The sequence below is a fragment of the Monomorium pharaonis genome, chromosome 6 (assembly GCF_013373865.1).
Source record: "Monomorium pharaonis isolate MP-MQ-018 chromosome 6, ASM1337386v2, whole genome shotgun sequence".
NCBI lineage: Eukaryota > Metazoa > Arthropoda > Insecta > Hymenoptera > Formicidae > Monomorium > Monomorium pharaonis.
In genome coordinates this window covers 21,523,373-21,537,717 of record NC_050472.1, presented here as the reverse complement: position 1 = coordinate 21,537,717, position 14,345 = coordinate 21,523,373, and the positions used below count along the sequence as shown (strand labels likewise).

General features: G+C 38.4%; 1 long non-coding RNA gene across 2 annotated transcripts in view; it reads left to right on the top strand.

Annotated features, from left to right (window-relative positions):
- The window catches only part of LOC118645961, a 200,964-nt gene that overhangs the window by 160,865 nt on the left and 25,754 nt on the right, over positions 1 to 14,345 (top strand). The gene's annotated exons all lie outside the window — the stretch shown is intronic.

Below are 14,345 nucleotides of genomic sequence, written 5' to 3'. Positions count from 1 at the left end.
CTCGATATCGCCGATAAAACGGAGTGCGGATGCTCGTACGAAAGGGATCTCGGCTGTATCTTTGCTTTGGATACGCGTAAGGGTCAAGGGATGCTTAAGGTACATCGATACTCCGCTTCCGGCGGTTACCGGGGATGATTGCGAGCGCACTCGAGTCGCTCCGGGGTACCTTTTTTCCCCCCGGATCGAGTCGACGACTGCAGCTGCGCGCGCTCGACTTTTAATATTAAACTTTTAAACAGCTCACTTTTTCTCATCATTGTAACAAGTTGTTACATTACTGTCTAAAATGGATGAGAGCCATACCATATCTCGCAATTTCCTTCCCGCTTTTATTCTACCTCTTAGTCTTATGTTCGCTGTTTCTAATAGTGCTCGGATGAAAGATTCCAATATGTTCAATCTGTTCGAATCGTCCAAAGTAAAAAAAAAAGACAATTCAGTTCGAATATTTCGAATAGTTCGAACTTAAGCAGTAATCGATCTGTAATGTCGATTCGTTATATTTGAAGTTTGGACAGTTTGGACAGCGAAAAAGATTGGAAACGTAGTGTGCATGCAAAAAAAGCAGTTTTTAAACGATTTTTTTTCTTTTTAAAGTTATAAAAAAGTTAAAGAGAGATAAAGTCGGATATAGAATAAAAGTATAATATAAATATTATTAATTTTATTATTTTTTAATACATTCTATACATTTCTTTATATTCCATATATATTTTATCATATGTTTCTTTAAAAACTTTGTTTAACAAAATGTTATTTTACATTTAAATTTATTTTCTATTATTTAATTCATTTATAAAAATTATTTTCGTATCTCAATAGTACAATTATTTCGAGTGCGTGTGTGTGTACCACTGATATTTTATAAAATTTAAATTTTAAAATTATTTGATTTTGAGATTTGAACGATTCAATCACCCGACGTTTTTGAGTACTATTTTTTAGAGCCCGCAAACCTATGAACGAATGCTTACTCAAAAAGCAAATCGATATATTATGCTCTTCAACGCGCTTGTGAATTATAAGTGATGTCGATTCAAAGTGTTAATGTACAATGTGTGACTTCATTTCCACTCTCGTATCTCAGTATGCAATTTAAGTTTTTGGAGCTTTCGCGGTGCTGGGAGAGAAATCGCGAGAAAACCACAGCTTCCAAGGAGACCAACCTCTGGTCTCCAGCCGTTCACTATGTAACCCGCTACAAACTCGTCGTTCCGGCATCCTGTTTGTCTTCTCCAGAATAACCGTCCGCTCCGCGACGTAGACCGCTCGCAAAACGCTTTACGTGAAGTTTTGTCTTGGGGACGTTCGAGACTTCCATTTGAGACAAGTGACAAATTTCAACAAAATGCTGGAAGGACATATAAGTGTGTTTAAAAAATAACTTGAAATCGCTCTTCCCGACGGAGCGATTTGCACTGTTTGTACCACTTTGCTTGTGAGTCATTCAAGTGATCAAAAGTTACTTGTGTCAGACAAATGCGCTTCTCTTTTTTTATTGCATTAGACTGTCAAGACTAATTTTTATTTAAAATATAAATTATTTTTAAATATTTTTTATACTTTTTGTGATTTGCATTTCTTATTTTATACATGTTTTTTCATTTCTCTCTCTCTCTCTCTCTCTCTCTCTCATTTATGATTTCTCATAAATCTATCATAATTGTTAATTGTTTAAAATCTTTATAAGATTATTCTGACGATAACATCTTTTGTTTAATGACAGAGATTAATTAAATATAAATTTATTAGATCATATAAAATAAAAAAGAAAATATCGTTAGATTACATTTTAAGAAACATGAAAAAAGTGCCTTTTTGTGGAAACATATATCAGAAAGGGAGAGAAAAAGGGCGCGCGGGAAAAAGAAATGTCACTTTTTATAGACTTTTCTGCGGCTTTTGGTTTTCGCATCCTTTTTCTATTTTTGCGGGCTAGGATCGTTCCTTTTTAGACACTGAGTAGCGCCACGGTGAAAGTCATTTTCAAGTCTCAAAGACGCGCGCGGTATTTCCGACCGATCTTAGACCCCGCGTAAGAAACTGTTACGCGGTTTCCCTTTAAAGGCACCCTCCGGAATCTCGAGGTTACCTGAAGGGTAATCGAGAATTTCCGCTTTGTGGAATCCTCGATCTCTATGGATAATTGAGTTACCGTTTTAACACTATTAAATACATCTCTATGGACCACTTGGTCAACTTCAATAGCGCGCTTCTGGACTTCATATCGAATACTTTCTGCAAACTCTCTCTCTCTCTCTCTCTCTCTCTTTTATTTTTGTTTTGACGATTTTTTTATGTATATACCTACCTATTCTCTTTTTATTCTGACTCGTGTTCAATTCGGATTTTCGATTTGATTTTTTTCGGTTTTATATTTCTATACAATCACGTATTAAAATCGAAAAATCTGTCATGTCAAAAGAACAAGTAAAAGATTTGCAAGAATAAATTTTTTAAGTGATACGTTTTATTCTATTATGCATCATACTAACAAACATATTTATTTATTTTACGTGAAATTTAACATCCGACAGAAATGGTATGATTTACTTATCTAAACATGAAATGGGTAATGGTCGGAAACCTGGACAAAAGGAAACAGTATGTATACATTTGAGCTCGTATTTTTGCCTCCGCTCGTAAAAGCGATGGGTTGCACTCGAACAAATTTTCAACCTGTGAATTTTTCAGTCGATGTTTGAGCACCGCGGTTTAAGCAACTCTCACGTCGGAGTAATGAGATTCGAGTTGTTTCGCAAGGTATTCGAGGACGTTACGGCATTTTTAAGCCAAGGGCGAGGCCGTCGTTACACCGGCACTTTCCTCGCTGGTTTTATTTCGTTCAGGAATGGTTTAATGCTGTTTTGTATTCTTACGATTCGCAAAAAGGAAAAGAAACAAAATAACTGTAATAAAAGGTAAAAAAGTAATAAAAGATCTAAAAACGACGTTATTTTACAGCAATAATAAATTAAATATTATTTTATTATGTTAAAAAGTTATACGATTGATAAAAATATTTTACATTTTTATTTAATTTTTTTCTATTTTTAATAATGGAAAATATTACATCTACCAAATTTTTTTAAAAAGTTATACATTTATATTGAGTTTCTTTTGTATTTAATACTTTAATACTTTAATTCCGTGCGGTGATATCATGTATCATTCAAATTCCACCGCGTGCAGTTTCCCGTAAACAATTTACAATGTTTTCATGAAAGGACATATTGCAATATTCTATAACAATTTTAAAATGTAAAAATTTCTTACTATTCCTGATCACTATTTCTTGTATTAATGATGCACCATGAGTGTTCTATATTACTGCATTAATATGATGCTATTGTAGAGCTTATGAAGCGTCAAGCATTAAGCGTTAACCCTGCCGAGCTTAAAGTATTAATGAACGTGATGTCTAGATATCGCATCCGCCGATTTTATTACATAGATTATAACTAAACTGCAAACGCGCTTGGAGTTGTACAAAAAGGGTATTAAAGCGAAAGTATTCTGTAGATGCAATATACTATGTTTTACTGCAGACATTAAAAAAGATAGACTGAAAGAAGTTCATTTCTGTAACATCACCATTTTATTTACAAGCGGTTGCAAAACGAATGAGCTTTTAAAATGTATGAAATTCATTTTACTTTCGTTGAATTTAAAATATATTTCATGTTATAGTTATAATTAGAAGTCTGATTAAAATATTTGTTCCTGATGATAAATAAAATAGGTTGCCAGCAGTTGAATTTTTGCCGAAATAAAATCGACTTTAAATTCTAATAAATATACAAAGTTTCTTAGTCGTTTTTAGCAAGCCATATTTCCGTTTGCAATAACGCAAATGTATGTAAGCATGCGAAATGACGCATATTGCCGCTTTTCCTTTTAATCACGCAATAATACTGGATCACGCATGTTGTAATTTTTTAAACTTACCGGTTGGAATAACTTAGAAGTTGCATTACGGTAAAATGTGCGTCTTAACGTTACGATTCACGGTTTCCATATTTTCCCAGCTCCACGCTGCCATTTATGCGGATCGGCGTTAATGTAAACGCAAAATGCATTAGCACAGCCGCGCCGAGGCGAGCGTAAAGCCCGCGAATTTATCCGGAGTACTGGCGACGAGATGCGATACTTGGAAATGAACAGCTGAGTCTAGTATTTTCACATGCTCTTCAACCTGCTAGATATAATGGAATACATGACGATTGCGCGAAAAATCGTATTCACCCTATAGCAATTGAACGAGCGTTTCTCTCATTAGTTAAATCCGTATGCATATGGCGCATCTATTGAAAACTTAATTTATCAACTATTATTTACTACATTTTAAAGTGAATATATTAATAAAAACTTTGTACTGTTTCCTACTAAAAAATTAGAACTGCAGAGCATTCATTTGTATAAAAAAACTTTACTTTTTCGTCACATGTTAAAAAAGTGGGATATACAGCCATTTGTAGAAAAAACAATCAAATTGAATAAAAAAAAAGTTCAACACTTGTATTTTGCCGTACTATCCCTCTACACTTATGTATTACGATCACTAAAATCTTTTACGCTCTCTACAGAGAGACAGTCATCATTTTCCGTAGGTAATATCTTGTTACTCTTTACACTGACAAATCGATTCAACATGGCTTTATTAATATTAACGGTAAAAGACAAATTACAACACAATATTAATATAACATAAAGGTATAAATATGCGTGCAAATTATCTTTGCCCTTTCTATTTTTTTCTTTCGGCGTAAATTTCTGCGCGGGATGAAAATACCGGAATCGCCCTGTCTGTCTTATTACTGTATTCCATCGCTTTATTATTATTCATTCCAGAAACCTACCTCGAACGTTTCTTGTTTTCCATTAATTTTTTTTCTAAATTCCCGCACTTTCGTCATTTCGAGGCGCTGCGAAGTTTTCTTTTTCTACTCTTTTTAATCTCACCACCCTCTCGCCGTCCCGGAGCAGAGTGAATAAAACTAAATATCCGCGGAATGCGCCTGGTGCCGTTGTTTTATCGTTCCCTGATGAAAAAAAAAGATGTACCTTCGAATGGGGAGCCGCCTCGACGCTTGCTCGTTTCTCCCAGTCAACCGGGATGGATTACAAAGGAACAGCTCCTCGGAATGTCGGGGCCCGGCTCTAGCATCCTGAGCGCGTGCGCTTTTTCTCGAATTTCTTCGTACCCGCGCGTCGCCGGAGACACCACGGGACGGGTCGAACAGCTTCATTGCCACGTCGTGTATCTAAATACCTTCCCGTCCATCTTTTCTGCGCGACGCGACGTTCCGATGCCGGAATTCCGCCTCTTTCTCGAACTCCCCCGTTTCCGCTTTATCGCGAAACTCTAATTGAGAGATGCACGGCCCGTTAACTCCGCCTCGTTATCCGCGAGAAGTCGTAGAACACGTCATTTTTACGCGATATCGTGTAAAGTTTATTTAGGACGGATACTTACTTTACATCGCAATCTTGTATTCCAATCCGGTTATTTGCCCTGCCAGAACGAACCGCGTAACATGATAGGAAGAATTTTAACGAACGAGAGCTATCTCTGTTATAGCGTTACCTCTGTTATTTGGTTCAATCATAAAGATATTCTCGAAACTTTTATCCTTTTTTTTTCACGTATTTTAAACAATGTATTTTAAACAATTTAAGATTGATCTTTTTTAAAAAGAAAATGCCAAAATATGTAATGTTGCATTTGCTTTACGGTTTATGTAAATATGTATACACAGTAAAAAAATTTGTGTTAAATTTAACAGATGTTGCCTGTCCGCAGAAATTTTTTTGTTAATTTAACACATTAAGCATTTATTTCTATGTTAAAATAGCAACATAAATATTATGTTATATTTCAACATAGAAATAAATGTAAATTTTATAATATGACATAATTTTTATGTAACAATTTAATGAGAAAATTATGTCAAAATAACACATGTAACATGTTACTTTAACACTATTATAATATTAATGTAATATATATTACGAGATCATATTGAAAAATAACAGTCGTTCTTATATTATATAAACTCAACATTCTTTTGTCAATTTCAACAGATAAATTCTGTCACCGATAATAAGGAACATATTTATATATTGTGTAAAATTAAAAATACGTGTACATTAACACAACATTAATATGTTAAAGTAACAAGCAAATATGTTAAATTTTAACATAAAAATTTTAACAAGGATCGATGTTAACGTAAACGCAAAATATTTTTTATTGTGTATGACGAACAATTTAAAATATTTTTCATGTTTTTGAAATACAGATCTGAATAAAATATAAATTTGAATAAAAAATAGCGTTCTCTGGATACACCACCGTCGAAAACATAATCGAAATATATACTGAGAATTAAGTATAACGATATTAGAAAATACCTGCAAACTACATAGAATTTTTAATTTGCTGAAAAAAAAACTCGTACCTTTTTTCACCGATGCAAGAAAAACATATAGAATAGCGAGCAGTAACAAAAGAATCTCGGCAAGTGATTCAGGAAATACCGTGAGAGCTAAGCGTAACGATTTCAAAAGATATCCACAAACGACAATCGAATTTTTAGTTCGGTGATTTAAAAAAATCGTATTTTTTTATCGATGCAAAGAAATTGCATTGAAGCGACAGTAACAAAAAATCGGCAAGTGATTCAGGGATAAACTTCTATGCAAAAAGTACCAGTGCAGAAACCACGAATTAACGTATGCTTTTATATCTGTCTACAATACTCGGTACCGTTAAAAGCTCTCTTAATTGACGCGATTAGATTTCACGCTGATAATAAAGTATCAGACAAAACATCGACATACGCGGCAAATGTGATTTTGGTCATTTTATTTAGGACAAAGACGTGTAAAATTTCACATTTCAAAAACAGCTATTCTTTCGGCCAAAACAACAGAAATTGAGCTAACAACTGCAGCAATAGGAAATTATCCGTTAAAAGATTTCTATAGCATGTAGAGAGACGAATACCCGACACACACACACACACACACGCACACGCACACACACACACGCGCGCGCGCGCGCGCACAGTATATGAACCGATGTACGAGAAATGCACATAAAATACTCTGTGATAGATAATCGTTTAACGAGCGCCACTCACCGAGGCCCTGACACAGTCAGCCGTTTAATCTAAAATTAAAGCAACCGACTTTTACATTATCTCAACGAGGTGCATAAGCACAGTGTCGCGTACAAAGTACATGAACTTATTTCTGAACGGAACTCGGTTCACCTCGGTCACCCCCGAACGTATCCTCTTCCGCTCTTAAAAGCTAATTATTACCGCGGCGTGATAAATCTGTCTTAACGCTGTACTCTCCTCGAACCTCCGTCTCTCCCTCTCCCGGCCGCTTCTCTCTAGCTTTTCTAGAGAGAGCGTCTTCCGCGTCCCAGACTCTCGACTACCTTGCTCGAAAGGATTTAAACGCAGATGTACGAAATCGTCCAAGCAACTCGGGGCCGTAATCCGCGCGGATAATCAAATAGGCAAATTTCCGCCCCTTTTGCGTCGCGGTGCGAATTAATTCTTCGCCCCTCTCCCCCGGGATCGCTTAGCCGACGATCGTTTATACCGAATAAATAGATTTCGGTCTGGAGAGTATACGAAAAGTAATAGAACGAACGGAAATCACAACTGTGGCTGTAATTTTCCATTAGACGAAAGAGGATTTCGGGTTAACGAGTTAAACTCTGGTGGATGTCAGAGATAAAATTTACAATTACAATTTTTTCCCACCGCCGCCGCGAAATATCACGAGGATCTCGCGAGAGATAATGAGAGGTAAGAGTGGGGAAACAATACGAAGATAGATATACCGAGGAAAACTACTGCTACGCTTTCCGCGCAAGTAGAACCGGTTGGATTCTAGTCAGACACTTTTAAATGAGATTAGACCGAGTTTGTCTAACATATCGCCGGGAAGAAGTGCGAACAGGCGCCGTTAATTATCCCTTAATTATCCTTGCCGGTGGAGTCATTAATTTTCCCCGAAATGCTACGGTCGCGAAAGGACCTCGTCACCTTTTTCCGCGAGCGTACAAGGAAGCACGGAAGCCGTTTTTCTCCACAAAAAAAAAAGTGAATTCGCGCGATGAAATTTACAAATTGTAGTAAAAAAAAAATTGTCGAAAAAATTAGGCGTCATTCTTTAGTAGCTTTCGGGGATACGGAAGATTAAACGGCCGATACTTAAACCGTAGGATCTCAGTATGAAATTTTATGCGACAACAAACAAACGGGAGGCTCGCAACGCTTGCGAAAGCCGAGCGCGTTTAATGTTTGCGTTCTGAAATTATCTACTCCCGCGTAATCAAGAGGAGAGGCGAACGATTAATTTCACCGTTAGACGCACTTAAATCTGACATTATAAGCGGCGTACTTATTCGCGGCAACACATCGCAGTTATTTGCCGATACACTGTGCTCCTGCGACGTATATTAGATGTCGCCCCTAATGAACACGGGCTGCGTAATACTTCCGTAACAATACGTTTTCGTAATAGTTGACGTTGCACGTCCGCGCGCATTTGGATAGTATAATTAAATTTCTCCGCGCTGGATTTCATTTTGCAAATTGATCGATGCCCTTTGAAAATCTAGTTTAATTGACGGAACGTCGCACATTTTTGTATCTTGCGCGTTCAAAGAAAGCACGAAATACGAAATAATGAGAAAATTTAATAGGAACCTATTTTATATTTTTATGTGCAGCCTAGATTGTAAGATAAAGGAAAATTAATATGATTTGAGTTAAAGTAAAGATCGAGATTCCATAGATATGAATTAAACTCTAAGAATTGATTAAAAAAAAAAAAAAAAAAGCAAGAATTTTGATTAAGCAAGTGGACAGCCGATAAATCTACACGTGTGATCTACACTAGAGATTAACTTATGGAATTTCGTGCTATAAAGAAATATTGTTCCTTGGAATTTATCTTATCCTGCTTTATTGACGACGTGAAATAAATTCCACGATTTGATTCAAATCGCGTAACGATGAAGCTGCCCCGATAAATTCGCGACGAAGTGCGTCTTCGCGCACTTTGCGCGACTTCGTGACTCCTCCGGCATCCTGCGAAAACAAGCGGCACACTGGGGACTCGTAATTACGTTGAACGCTGCGTCGTATAAATTCTATTGTGGCTCCGACAAACAACAAGAGCGCAGCAGCCGGGCGTTTTGTAGAAGGCGCGGCGTATCTGATTTTCGTCCCCTTTCGTTCGTTTGTTCGAGTGCCAATTAACCTTCTCGCTGGTCGGAGTGAGCGCAAAAAGATGATGCACGCTGGCAAAATAGTTTTATTAAGCTGGCCTATTGTTTAATCCTCCAGCTGAGTCGAAGACGGATTGGACAAATCGGCCGAGCGTGTTAAATCCGTCTCTCCGGCATCGAGTGCGCTCTTTTTGCAACATTCGCGAGCAGACCGAATCTTCCGCTCTAAAAGATTCAATTCATCGCAGCGGCGATCTCAGAAAAATATCTCAAAAAATATCATTTTGTTCTTCCATAAAAGTCGATGGTAGAAAACAAACACAAGCGTTAAATTAAAATGTTCAAATAGATTTTTTGAAGATTAATTTCCTTGTGATTCTCGATAATTTTTTTATGTTTAAATTCAAATATTATGCAATACTGTGACGTCCTCTGATCTCTGACTTGTTTCTGTAATATAAATTCTGCTGAAAACAAGTTCTTTAAATGCCTAAATAGTATATAATACGTTTAGTTTTAAATATATGAATGATATGAAAAATCAGGGGAAATTATTTTTCTTATTTTCTTGTATTATATTATTTTAGATTATATGCAGTGGGGATTAAATATGAATTACAATTATTAATTATCTTCTATGAACCTGTAATGCGTACAACATTTGCACATAAATCACCCGCGTTGCAAAGTACTTAGCAAATCTGGCTACACACGATGTGTTAGTCCCGAACATGCCGTGATCAAACGCAACGAAATGAATATTCCGACCCGAGCATCAGTTAAGCATGCCTAACTCTTCTATTTGAGGGTCCCCGCTGCTGTGTACAAAGCAAATAGCCTTTAACTGTAACATGACGCAACGTTGATCCCCCAATAAATTTATTGCATTAATTCTGCCCGCAAATCAATGCGGGGGCGAATAAACACGGGCGATGGATACGAATCGATCCCCGAAATCATGCCGCCGCGCCGAAATTCTCGAATGAACGGCCCGCGCAATGTCCTTCCCGTCGCAAAGCTGTCGTCGTTATATCGTCGAGTAAATTGTCACGCTGGATATATTTTCAAACGCACAGGAGTGTCCCGGTAGGAATTCGCCGCTCCGTTGTCATCGCTCTATAAATGCGTCAGTTAAGAGACGTTGAGGAGAGAAATTCGCATGAACATAGTTGCGGCGCGAAACAATGTCGTAGACCTGACAAAGTTACGGTGGTTTTAATGGCAAAGGTGCATGGAGGCATAACGACAAAGGGCGTAGGGTTATAAGGTTCCCGTAAAGATTCGTGGGACTTTATAAAACAAAATGTTGCAAACTATATCCGTTTACATATATAAATTTCTTTCAAACAGCTTTCCTTAACACGTGTCGTTTTTTCAATCGTAGTCATGGAGTCGTTCGAGTCGGTTTTAAAGAAACAAAATTTCTAAAAATAAACAAAAGAGACAAACTTGTCAAAATAAAATATCCACACCTTTCTCTCGCGAGGGTGAAGAGACGAAGAGAAACGGGGAGGAGGCGCGGGAGATTGGGGAGAAAGAGTGGAAGATAAGCCATGGGAAATTGGTTGAACTGCGACATCTCGTTCTTCTAGTTACACAATAGCTGCTCGCTGCTCGCGTCGTATTACGAACTCCTCCGGTTGCGGCTGAATCGTTCCATGTCGATGGAAGTGAAATTTTGCTCGTTCGTGACGACCCTCGCCTGCAACCTGGCCGCACGAAAGCTCCCGGCCACGGTCGAGTTAAGCTCTGGAAAAGCTCCGAAAGCGCACCCGGCTGCGGTTTCCCATTGCAATAAATAAAGCTGATAAGCCGGCCCCGCTGTTTGCGAACGTTTTACTATTACTTTCCCGCCTCCCTGTGTGCTCGCCATTGCCACTATTCTTCATCGTTTCCATGTCACGATGAACGATCGCGCCGGACCCGTAACTTCGATCCGACGCCCGATCATTCCCAGTTTTCGCGCCCGTTTCGCCTCTTCACACGTTATCTGCAAATGCCCGCTCTCCCGCGAGTAAGTGCAGAAATGTATTTTCCGTTTTTGAGTAAAGTTGGCCATCGATTATGGCGTCCGACCAAAGTCGCGAAATAGCCCGGATTAAAACTGCAAAAACAATAATGACGAAACATCGGGACGTGTTTCTGTCGTACAAAACTTTGATTCAAAGTTGCCTTCGCGATTTTGGATGATATCCTATTTTTCTCCGTTTCCTACTTTCCCGGTTTGGATTAAGTTTTCAATTCTTCTGGGAAATATCGTCACACATATTTTCCGAAAGAAAAATCGATAAACACGAAGCAAAATTGCAGAAACTGATATCAATGACGAGAGGACGAGTAAAGCGTCGATGCCACGTCCGAGCTACACTGCGACTTAAAAAAAAAAAAAAAGAAAGTAATGTTGCGTCAAGCTAATCGCGATGTAAATACGTCTAATGATCGCAAGTTGCCGCGGTGCAGCTGCATAATATTGCGTCCGAGATTAAACCGAGTTTGCAATTAGGTTATTTTGTGTTTCGTCGGGTATTCGCTAAGCGGGATATACAAAATATCGGCTTTCATCGCACCAGAGGCTCATGTAAATCGCAACATTTATTTTCACGTTGTATATTTATCAAACATAAGTGGTTACTGGAAAATACCGGGGCAACGAATAACCGATGGATTTGCCACCGTGAGATTCGCCATCGGGAGCTTTAACGAGTCATATAAATTTCATTCAATTGCGTAACGATAATTGTGTACCTCGTATGAAAATGTGTGCAAATTAGGATCATCCATACCCCGCACTAGGTTTACGAGGTACTTTTGTAACAAATATTTTGCAGACATATATGCAAATATATATCCGAAAAACATATGCAGATTTCCTAGCATGTATATCGAATTTTTAGATATATCTAAATTTTAATACCTAAAAAATGTGTACACAATATTAAGGGTAGACAGAAAAAAACGAAGAGAGCATAAAAATATCAATTATAGTAAAACGTAATCTTTGAATTGTAAATTTAATTAAATTAATTTAATTTAATATTTTTTTATTGTCCATTAAGTTATACAAAAACGAATAGATCGACAATGAAGTTGTTAATCTTGAATATTGAAAGAAGAAATTGTTTTCGATATATCGAACATCATTGGAAAGATATTTTTCTGTACTCGGTGTACTTTGAACTAAACAACTATGCATGCAAATCATATAGGAAGTTTGGAGAGGATTTATTGTGCGCATATGACGTGGAATATTTGAAAGGCGCGCACGATTCGATCTGATTTAATTTCGAGAAAATAGAACGGGCGAAATTATTCAACGTATTTGGTAAATTTATTCGCATTGTGTGCCGTGAGTGCGACGAATGATTTACGGCAAGCGCACCACGAGCGCAATGCGCCAAAATACTTAGCGTCAAAGAGATTAGCTTTTCGGTCACGAGACACGAGTGTATATGATGCTGTTTCAATTCTCTCGCGCATGGAATCCGCGAGTTTCATCTTCCTCGAAGATCACAAACTGCAGAATTTGTAATATTATATCTTTACATTATCCTCTAATGAAAGTAAAACAAAGTAGATGCATAACAACAAAATTACGCCGACAACCGAAAGCCAAAAGTTAATGCGAGTTTCATCACGTGCGCGGAAACGAATTTCTACAAGAATATATATTTAATCTTCTCTACGCGAGCGTGGTATCTATTCGATGCGATTTTTCATTCTAACGGCCAATGCTCAATCGAAATGGCCCCTCATACACGTGATGTTTTATCAAAGCTGGAAATAATTCGACACCGAACGACGTTCATCCAACGCCGATAGGATTCTTTTATTTTCTTCTCTCTCTCTCTCTCTCTCTGTCTCTCTCTTTAATGCACTCCATGCATATATAAATTCTTCCCCGGCATTTGCTGATACTAAAAGCATCTTTCCCCGCGCTAATGAGTCCATTACAAAGTTTACGCCGGACGTGTCAATAAGTTGCGTCATAAAACTCCGCGGCCGAGATAACGGCGGCCTCCATTCGAACTTGTTTTCTCGGGGGATGCGGCCCCGTTCGCGCGCGGGAACGGAAGTATTATTAGGGATGCGCTGCCGAGCGCTTCGTGCCGGGGCATAATCGCGCGCGGTTAGTATCCATTACGCGCGTGTAAGGTGCCCGTGTATATATACGGGCGCGTCCTACCGATCGAACGATGTCAGTCCGTGGTCGGTTGGGTCTGGTAAGACCAGAACTGCACCGCGACCAACGGGCAGGAATTTCAGGAGGAACCCAAAGGTAACCCGGCGACGGCCGCAGGCTATGGGCAAACACCTCCTCTCGACCACGAGCGCACCTGACATATGCGAATGCATACGTACAACTGGGCAAGGCAAATTAGATATCAGTTAGGTGCGTTAAAACTGTTACCGCAATATCGGCGAAAGCGAAGGCTTCATTTGCATCGTCGCAATTTAAAAAAGATTTATTTGAGTAACATTAAAAGTCTTATTTTAATAAATATTGGGTGTAAGTTCTGCTTGAAGACTTCCACTTAAAAATAATATTTTAGTTTGTTATAAGACTTGATGCACAGCTTAGAATAATGTTCACGTCCTGCTTCGCCTAATTGTGTTGTTCGCATTATCGATCCTAACTTATTATTGTTTTTAATTAAAATGCTAAGCCAGAGTAAATATCTCATTTAAGGGCCGCCTCTTCTCTCGTTGTGTAACTCAGAATATTACCCGTTACGTTCGTTCGCTCGATCAATTACGCAATTCAATCCACCCCGTGCCGATTGATTCGTCGGGAATGAATTTATTCGCTCCGAGAAGTGTGTAAATTCGTCTTTACGTCCCGTTTGTTCGTCGGATGTACAGCGCGGTCCATAAAGTACACGCTCGGAAAAAAAACGACCTCTCTCGCGCTATCGATTCCACGTTACATATCGCGCGACGATAAAACCCATCGACGACGATATCGTGTAACGCCTCGCTACGTGACGCGGCCGATTTTTTTTTCTACGCCGTTTGGAATCCACCGGCGGTGCCGTAATAATTGAACCGTGCGACCTTAGGACTCTATCGTAGACGCCGACGAGGAGTT